We start from the raw sequence: 11,217 nt of genomic DNA, 5'->3' as shown, positions 1-11,217 counted from the left end.
TTTAACATCAGAAGAAGGAATTGTTGGAAGATCATATGAATTTAATTATATCTTTTCCCATGCTCTCTAACAACTCAATATTATCTTAAAAACACGTCGAATTGAAGTATTTGCATCACTTTTAAAATCTTCAGACATTACATTAAAGTAAGTATCCCACAGAATTCTATTGAAGTATTTGCATCCCTTTTAAAATCTTCAGACATTGCATCCAAGTAAATATCCCATAGAATTCATACATCTGTTGGTGCACAATGCACCAAGATTATTGCAAACAACCTTCGTAATTCATTTAGCGTATTTGAAATGTTATTGCATACACGCAATTGAAAATGCTTTGATCAACTCATAACAAACCCCTCTTGTGTGCCGTTTCTTTGAATGTTGAACATTTTATACAACTGACCGTCAATAAATGTTGGAAAGATCGGTTGGTCCCCTAACATGATTCAACAATAGTTTTTCATAGTATCTTTCTGCTTCAATCAGGCTTACTAGCTACAACCAAATTGCACATACATTAGTCATGTATGTAGTGTTACCTATATGTATATATAATAGTAAAGATAATGGTTTGATAAATTTTCGTTATGTATATAATGTTATTTATATGTATATATAATGGTATAAAGTAATGCGTTATGTATGAGCGTTATCAATTAGTCATATATATAACGGTAATCCTCAACCATTATGCAATGCGTTATCTATGAAGATATCTTTTATAACGATAGTTAAAGCGTTATGAAAAGTGTTATATATAAACATCTTTTATAACAATTAATTCAACCGTTATGGAAACTGTTATGTATGTTAATACATAACGATAATCTTGAACCATTATGGGATACGTTATCTAGGAGCATCTCTTTTGTAACTATAGGTAACATTATTTTAGCGTTACGTATGAGTGTTTCGTACCGTTATCTATTCAATTATAGATAACGGTATTTTAGCATTATGTATGAGCACATCATACTGTTATATATTATAACATATAACAACTTTTTTACTGTTACGTAAGAGCGCATCACATAGATGACACCACTATATACAACAGTTTTTCTTGGTATAGATAACAGAGAATCTCCGTTATGTATGAGCAAAATTCTTGTAACTGCATTTATACATCCAATAATGGCAATTCTCTGCCTTTTTTACAAAATATGTCTATCTTATCCTATACTTAATGCTCTGGAAATTCCATGTAAAGATAGTGTCGTACCTTTTCACTTATAGCACACATAGAAAAATATTCAATTAGCATTGGTTTTGAAACATGATCCCACAATAAAACTTTTTACATATTTTGGGATGTGTGATAGGCTACAAATGATTTATTAGGAAGATATGAAGCTGTAAGTTGATAACTGCCGGAGAAATATCATTCAAACCGAATTCATAAATTCTCTACACATTGCTTATTATGTAGATACCCATCGTGCATCTTGAAATTATTTGATTGCAGCTCATCGTCTTCGGTTATATGAATTGCCACTTTATCATGCCCCTTAAAGATATATTTGTACAAATATTTAACAATTGTGATGCCAGAGTATACCTCGACATTAATATGATAATTGTATCTGGTCAAAAGATGTGCATTGTATGACATAACCCCATTGGTTGTCTAAGTCCGCATTCCGAACATGTACAGTTGATTCATTTTTTCTTCTTCTATAAATTGGATATCCATCTTTACCTTGTTGTGTGCTTTCATAATATGGTCGTGGATAATGACATTTGCATTTTCCTTTCACCATAAATGGATTATTTAGCTTCTTCTCTCCACAAGATCCATGTATCATATGATAACTATATATTTAACTAATTTAATCATCAATCAATTTATAGAGATACATTGTTCTTCATTTGAGATGATATCGCCTGCAGTTACTGTTCTTGCTAGTAAAGTAGAAATACAAACAAAATTTGTGTTATATGAAGTGAAGACATGAGATCATTCTTTTTGATGTTTTGATGCCAACATGTTTCGCCCATTAGAAAAAGAAGTGGATATTGCAATAGATCATAACATCCGAAATAATGCTTTATTCTATGCTTGTCACTGAAATGAGCACGAACTACAATATCTCGCTCCAATGGAATTTTTTCATTATTTCCTCAACCCATATAGCTGCAACTTGATCTGCATGTGGAGAATTATATACTCATTGATCTAAGTTGACATATTTAGAAATATGATGCTGAATATTGTCCATTGAAGAATAATCTTTCAATCTTCGAAAGAATTTTGCATACGGGTTGATCTCTAAAATTTTTGTGAGCATCTTTATAACTGCTTCTGATAAAATTTGATTTTGCATTATGTTAATTATGTTCTCAAATCTCACTTTGTGTGTGATAAAAGTATAGTTGAAAAACTTCGGAGATGTAATATCGTGAGATCAATCCACGAAGATCATGATAAACCATTCTTAGTCCTAGAAAAGAATAAACTCCATGTCTCACAGATGCGAGTTCTTTGTACAATTTTACACCGAACAAAGTACATAAGAGATGCTATTATAAGCACGAATATTTCTTCTGAAACTAATAGCTTCTTTTGATCGAGATGTAAATAATTCATCCAACTCTGGAGGATCTTTAGAAAATGCAAGTTTAAATTTTTCATTATCACAACAAAAAGTAGGAGGTTCATATTCAAATCTTCTAACACCATAATGAATGCAACCAGTCATATTTTTTTAATTCATGTAGCAATAAACCTAAATAGATAAACAATATAATTAAAAAAAATATTGATAGTTTATCATAATGTATTAAATATATTTTTATCTTAAAATAATGTAATACTTACAATTCAGATCACTTGCATTTCGTTTACATTTCTTTTGCTTTTGTAGATTTCTTCTTTGTCTATATACCTCATTAGCTGTAATATATAAATATAAGTATATTAATTAAGAAAACATTTTGATATGTGTTCATGTTGTGTGATATGTGTGTTTGCAATTTATACTATGCTGCAAGTATACGGGTAGTTGTAATAAGTGGAAGTAAGGTCGTATCCCACGAGGATTAGTGGTTAAATTCTAGTGATTATCGTAATTCATTGAGTTAGAGCTATTTAGACTAAATGGTAAAGTGAGTGGTTTGATTATCTAATGATTACCTAATAAATTCAAAGACAAATTAAGATAAAAACAAACAAAGTGGAATACTTAAGTGATTAAATGAATCTAGGGACTAGGCATCAATGGATTATCAATGGACTTCAACTTTAACTCTATATTAATCTTGATATTACCTATTTATCTAGAGTGATCTTCCAACTAGTTCTAGCCCCTCCCGGATGACTAAAATGGTAGATTACGGGTCATAGTTACCGTCCCCGGTCAACTTCTAACCTATAACTCTCAAAAGCACAAAGGATCGATAAACTCTCACCCAACTCTTAACCTCCCGATTTATTGAGTCGATATGTTTCAAACTCTTAATCTATTATAATTATCCTATCCCGATTCAAATTACAAATGAGAAATGCATAAAGAGTAGCCAACAATTCATGCAAGAGAGAAAACTGGGGCTTGAAAAGATAATAATAAAAGAAACAATCAAGACATATATTGAGCAAAACAATCAATATCATCCATCTAGCCTAATCCCCAAATCAAAGGGGGATTTAGCCTAGCATGCTTGAAATCAAAATACCTAAATCAAAAGAAAACATAATCAAAGGAAAGAGATAACAAATCCTATTTAAAGTCTTGCAATCTTCAATCTTCTTCTCTTTTCATCAATGCTCTTCAATCTAGGGTAGATGGTGTATTAATGAAAGCTAGGGTTTTTGGTGGAGTATTGGGGAAGATGGGATTGTGTGTGTATGGTGAATGATGTTGAAAAATGAGAGAAAATAGGTGTTTTTGGCTTAAAATCGCGACTAGGAACCACATGGGAGAAATCACACTTTTTCCCCGCTGTCACGGTAGCGGCCGCGGGTAGGGAACATGTGAAAAATGGGAGAGGCAGCGGTCGGGCCTTCGTCTGACTCAGGGCACAACGGACCACGGTCCCACCCACGGCCGCAGGTCTAGTCCCTCCCACGGCCGCCTGGCTGCAGTCGTGGGGTCCTGTGCGTAGCCGACTTTGGCGGCTTCGTTCTCCCTCGTCCGAGTTCGATTCCGTCGCCGTTTGTGCTCATGTATTCTTCTCGAGATGTACTTCAGTTTTATGTCTTCATAATCCTCCTATTAATCTTTGATTTTCCCTGAAATCACTCCCAAACTACACCAAGGCTTCAAATCTAAATAAAGTATAATAATGAGATACAAACAACCATTCACAAGCAAATCATGGGGAAATGACAACAAATCATGCAGAATTGATCGAGGTACATAAATCGTATTTGTCAATGTGGAGATTATAGCATAGACAATTTATCTAGATTATTTTTTCTTAATATAAATACTTAGAAGCTTATGTTCTCATGCTACAAAAAATACCTGAAGATGAGCTAGTTTTGCGTAATGTAACATTAATGCTCATAATTAATATATAAATTGCTAAATTAGGCAAATAAATATTTATTATGTTACATTATCATGTAAAATTTCAATTAATTAAAAGGTGATGACATTATTGCAACATTTTGAAAGCAATGTTAAAATTATAAAATAGAAGCATATAATGTACAACCGTACATTAATAAAGATCTTATAAGCTCAAGAATATAACTTTAATAATTATAAATTAAAAAATAAGTTCATCTACCCAACTTATTTTCTCATTTTCTTATAAGCAACACTCATTTTACAAAATTAATTCAACTATGATTTTTTATTTTCATTATATATCATTCTAATTTCATTTCTTTTATTTTCTCTATCTAATAAAATTTTTCTGTCTCTAACTAAAAAATATCTTTCTAGCTTATAAGCTCAATTATCCAAACACTTTGACAATATAACATCTTATAAGCTCTTGAAACATCTTATAAGCTCCAAGAGAGCTTATAAGCTTAGCCAAACACCCTCTAAGTAATGATCATCACAATGGATTGTGACATTGAAGTCAAGATTACATGCTTGAGCTTATTTTGCAAAGATTATATGCTTGAGCTTATTAATTGTAAAATTAATCTTGAGCTTATTAGATCTTATTTTACAGCATATAATCTTGAGCTTATTATTAGCCAAACACCCTCTCACTTAATTTTACAGCATATAAGCTCTTTAGAAGCTTATTTTCCCAAACACTTTGAAAGATCTTATCAGCTCCCTAAATAGCTTATACGTTATTTTAAAGAGCTTATAAGCTCAAGCTAACACTCTCTTAATTAGTTTCACTTGAGAGCTCGACTCTGGAGTAACTTGATGACTTTACCAAAGAACAAAAAAATAAATCGTTGTGTGAATCGGAACATACTAATAATCGCCGGAAGTGGAGGATGGAGGGCGGGCACAACTCGATACACTCAAAAGATCGCCGGGAGCGGATGATGAGTGTCGCTACAAGAAAAGTGCTAATAGACTAGTGTTAAAGTAATTAACACAAAAAATTGTGGTTAAATAAGATTCCGCAGGGTTGCGAGTGAAAACAAACTAAATTGGCTTTTGGCTACCTTAAAGTGTATCTATAACTATATCTATAAAGTAATTAACACAAAACATTGTGCTTAAATGAGATTCCACAGGGTTGTGAGTGAAAACAAACAAAGGAATTGTAGCTATCTTGTTGATTCCTAATTCAATTCAAACATCAATTCTTAGGGGGTTGTATTCATTCTGGAATTTGATGGATTTCTATGAATTTTAAAAGTCTGGGTGTATTCGTTCAAGACTTTTAAAAGTCTGCAGAAATCTGGGTGTATTCGTTCAAGACTTTTAAAAGTCCATATAAATCTGGGTGTATTCGTTCCAGACTTTTTAAAATCCATACAAATCTAGGTGTATTCGTTATTCTATTGACTTAAAATCCGGAATGACTTTCATGGATTTCATCCAAAAAATACACACGACAAAATCCGGCCAAGAACCACGAGAATTGAAATCCATAAAATTTTAAGCGAGCGCTGAGTTCCAGCGCCCGCGGCCAAGAAGCCAGCGAGCGCTGGAACTCAGCAATCGTTGAGAGCCAGCGCGCCCTGGGTTCCCTTAGAGTAGACTCCATAACTGAAGAGCCAAGATTTTTGTCCTTTAATTCACTCCAAAAGCTTTGACCCTCACCCGTCAGCAGCCATCGATTGATTACTGATTAATTAATTATTTAATCAACAATTAACATCATCTTTATATTTCAACTTTCCGCCTCTTTTCATTAATTTTCTTGTGCTCTTTTATGCTACTCTTTCATTAATTTTCTTGTGCTCTTTTCTACTATTGAAGCTCTTGCTTGATCCGATCATGGCTCATTCTGTTGTTTCTCAAGTATGTTTCCATTTGAGATTTGCTTTTTTTTTTTTGGAATATCTTATTTTTATGTTGACTCGTTTTGAATTCTGAAAAAATCGCCCTTTTTGCAGGTCCCAGTTGCGCTGACTCTGAATATTCCCAGCGCTCGCTGGAACTTAGCGGTCGCTGGGTCTTTTCTAGCGGGCGCTGGTTCTCCGCGGGCGCTGGTTTCATGGAATTCAATTCTAAAATTATCCCGTAAAGTCTTCGAAAATCAGTGAAAATCGGGGTGAAATCCAACCACGAATTCTTTGAAAGTCGTCTGGAATCTATGTGAATTCCATGGACTTTTTAAAGTCTGTGGAAATCCACAACGAATACAAACATCAATTCTTAGTTAAAAAAAATTAGATATCTCGCAACTAAATACAATATATAAAAAATAGATTTATATTTTGTTTATAAATATATAATATAAAATACTCCCTCCGTCCATGAAATAAACTCCCATTTGATGGTCGACACGGAAACTAAGAAAGTTGATAAAGGTGTTGTGAGTGAAATATAAGAGTAGTTGACTAAAATGATAAAGGTGTTGTGGGTGGGCCCATGAGTGGTAAAAGATAATAAATGTGAATATAAAAATGATAAAGGTGTTGTGGGGTGGGCCCATGAGTGGTAAAGGAGAATAAATGTAAGAAATAAAGAAGGGCATAATTGTCCAAAAAGTAGAATGAGAGTTTGTTTGGTGGACAAAAATTTAAGAGTAAATGGGAGTTTATTTCATGGACGGAGGGAGTATGTAATAGGGGTAAAATAGGCAATATAATCCACAAGTTGTGCTCAAAGCTCCTTTTATATCATCAGTATAGATAAAATAAATATAACCTGCTAGCTATTACTATAAAATAAATTATCAGTATTTATTATTAGTATTACTATAATCATAAGAAAACAAATAGCATGTGTATTACAGCAGCGCAGCAACTGAGCGTTCTCATACGTCTGTATAATTATTAATAATTGGCAGAATTGATATTAGAGTTGACTTTCGATTAAATTAATAATGGTTACGATATTCTCAAAAGAATTTATTGACTAATTAGGACGAAGCATGTGGAGTGAAGCTGGAAACGTGCACCCATCTGCTGCTTCTCATGGAAAATAGAAAACAATTAATTTACTTATAATTAATAAGATTATCTGCTTGCATCCCCTTCATGCCTTCTATTTTAATTGTGAATCTACATTATTACGAAAACTTTTGCAAATACTATGAGAACAAGAAACAAATGCCAACTTAATTTTCTCTTTGCATGATTAATTTAATTCTCTCTTGTAACTTTGCTTTGACTTGAAAGATAAGAAGAAAGGGTTTATCAGAAGATCGAGACGAGCAAAGATAAAAAAGAAGAAGAAGAATCACGTATGTAACGGTAATTTCCTTCCACGTAGATTTGAATTTATTTATTTCTATTTTTGTTTTTGAGAAGGAGATTTGAATAATTTTTATATGATGTTTTCACATCGAAAACTTTGATTTTTGAAATCTTTGGCTTCAACAAATTTTATCTAACCCAGAGCTAGTCCTTTAAACACAGAGATCTTTTGGAATATGATGATGAATATAGGCAACAACTATTTCATTTCTTGTAAAGCTTCAAGATATGTAGATGTTGGTATTTGAAGTTTAAGATTTTATTATTCTATTTAGATTATAGCTATAAATTCTGAATCTACTAGAATTAGATTATTATATTTCTTGTTTCCAAGTTTCTCTGATCATTAGGATATATATGTCGATAATATCATATATTGCTATGAATCGTGAACAAAAAAATAGAATCTTGGTTGCTCTTATAGAGAATTAAGGTACTTTGTTGCATTTGGAGACTTTTTAAATTGTTGTTTAGCTAGTTATTATTATTGCTTTTATGTGCATTTTTTTTAAGATGTCGATAATTAATGGTTCCTCATTTCTCAGCGTGGGATCAAACCCCCCACTAATTACCCGGGAAGCGTCTTACCACATAAAAATAATTAACAATAACAGTAAATTCATAAAGACTATAGTAAACTCTAAATATTTATTCACAGATGTATGTTGTAAGAAATTATATTTCCAGTGAGTTTCTGGCGAGCCATGTCAGTATCCATTGTAATCACTATTTTATTAGCAACAAAAATTGCAACTATAACAATATAATTGTAGGACAACATTAAGCAAAATAATATATCACTAAAATTTTTTTATAAATTTAATTTTGTAAATAAAACATTGAACTAACTAATAAAGTCACTTGAATATTACTTAATTCCCTCGTCCACGAAAAAGAGGCCTACTTACCTCTTTTTTTTTCCACGAAAAAGAGTCTCATTTCACTTTTTGAACCATCACATCATACCTTATGTCCTATATTTAACTATAAATTGTACTTGTATTCCATTTTTTTTAACTAATAATGTACTTTTTTACTCTACTTAATTTTTGTATAAACACTACCCCTACAAAATATACATTTATCGTACTTATAACAACTTTATTAAAACTTGTGTCCACTCTCAAACTGAGAACTCTTTTTCATTAACGGGGGAGTAGCTTTTTAATATTTTCTCTAAAGATTTTTAGATATATTGAGAATACTAGAAACATTTAGTTGAACTTGAGTTCAATATTACACATATATATCTTTCTTTTCATTTTTTAATTTGTTCATTGCATTTCTAACATTACTATACCTTTATAATGTGATATATGTATATACCAAGATGTAAAATTTCTATTGACTACTCAAACTATACATTATGATTATTATTTAATTACAATACTTAATTGGGTTAATAGCCGAAAAATACACGAACTATTCCCGAATTTGCATTTTGCACATGACCTTCAAAAATAGCCACATAATACATCAACTTTTAATTTAGTTGTAATTTGCACATGCGTTGACCATCCCTTAAATTCTAGATGACGTGTCTCCCAGAATTTGTAGACGTGGATGCGCCGGTGATCAAATAAAACGACGTCGTTTTTGTCAAGCTTTTTAAATAAAAAAAATTAAAAAAAATAAGAAATCTGCAAACCCGTTGACCTCTCTCTCTCTCGGACCATCCCTCTCACCTGACCCCTCTCTCTCCCTCGGCCGGCGAGGAGCGCCGAAGGCACCCCCTCTCTCCTATACTCCGGCGAGCAGCCAGCCGGCCTCACCTCTCCCGACTTCCCTCTCTCTCGTGTCTCACACACAGACCAAACACATACACTAACACCTGATAACTCACACACACAACGCACCACCTTAGATCGCCGCCTCCCTCTGAAATCCGGCGAAGACACAGCCACCGACCATATCTCCGCTCCTAGATCCCCAACCAGACGCCACCCCTTCGATTCCAGCGACCGCGGTCTGTGGCTTCACACCACCACTGTCGTGCCTTAGCTCCTACCTCCCTCTTCCCTTTGCCACCGGCCATGTCTCCGCCCCTAGATCCCCAATCCAGACGCTATCACCGGGAGAAAGGAGGCGGCGCTGCGTGGGGCAGCGTCGATATCCAGATCTGAGACGGAGGTGGTGGCCTTCGGTGAGTCCGCCGGAGTAGAGGGAGATGAGGCGGTGGCGTGGTGGCTAGGTTCGTCGGAGGAGTGGCGGTTGAGTGGAGGTGGAAGGGGGGGAGGCAGCGGTTCCAGATCTGGGTGGTGGAGGTGGCGATTGAGTTGCCGTGTTGATCTCGGAGAGGCGTTCCTCGCCGGAGAAGCAGGTGGCGGTTGGCTTGTTGTGGTTGCCGGTGGACAGAGGGAGGTGGTGGCGGTACTTTTCGTCGTCGCCGGTAGATCTAGTGCTTAGAGAGGAGGGAGACTGCCAGGGAGGCATTTATTTTTATTTTTTTAGGAAATTTAATTTTTGGGCAAAACGACGTCGTTTTGCCCACGTGGCTTGCCAGCGTGTAAAAAAGCCACGAATAATGCCATATAATGTTAAATACTATCCACGTCATCGTCGGTCAAACTTAAGAGCTGCCGGAATTTTCACCGTGTGCAAATTGCAACTAAATTAAAAGGTGGTGTATTCTGGAGCTATTTTTGAAGGTGATGTGCAAAATGCAAATCCGGAAATAGTTCGTGTATTTTTCGGCTATTAACCCTACTTAATTATATCAATTATTTGAATTGCGTGCAATGCACTCTTTCTTTACTAGTTGTATATAAATTATTGAATTTTCAATTTTTTTGCACACCAAATTTAAAATTCGTATTAAAATTATTCAACTTATTATTTTTTTGTCAGTTTGCTATCTCGCCCATTTTCTAGTTAAACTTAGTGCCGAATTGACTAAAATCTTACGTGTCTAAATCCGTTGATTACTAAAACAACGTCAGTTTGTAAAGCTAGAAAAAAAAATTAATAGTACAATATTTTAATACAGATTTTAATGGTTGAGTGCAAAATGGGATTTTTTAAAAAAATCAATAATTTATATGCAATTAACCATTTTGTGAATGTTGTTATATTCTGTTAAACCTTTACAAATTACTCCCTCCATCCACCAAATATATGCCACTTTGCTTTTGGCATGGGTATTTTTTTTTCTTAATTAGTACGTACAAGTAGAATTGATTGTAGTTTGGATGGGTTAGAGGGTTTTTCATGACAATAATTAATAAGACTGATTTGGAAGCTAGGATAAAAAATTTAAGGCTTGCAAAAGTAGGATACTAATTAATATGTAATGCATCTGTAGGACAATTCTCGGCTCATTTTAATGAGTGTCCTACTTTTGTAATCCCAAAAATTTGGTTTTCGACTCCTTTTAGTTTCAAGTAAGCATGAAATTATTAAAATAGGTCGAGAATTATCTTGCGAGT

Source organism: Salvia miltiorrhiza, chromosome 3 (assembly GCF_028751815.1).
Source record: "Salvia miltiorrhiza cultivar Shanhuang (shh) chromosome 3, IMPLAD_Smil_shh, whole genome shotgun sequence".
Taxonomy (NCBI): domain Eukaryota; kingdom Viridiplantae; phylum Streptophyta; class Magnoliopsida; order Lamiales; family Lamiaceae; genus Salvia; species Salvia miltiorrhiza.
The sequence above is the reverse complement of the archived record's forward strand: the minus strand, read 5'-3'. Positions refer to the sequence as shown.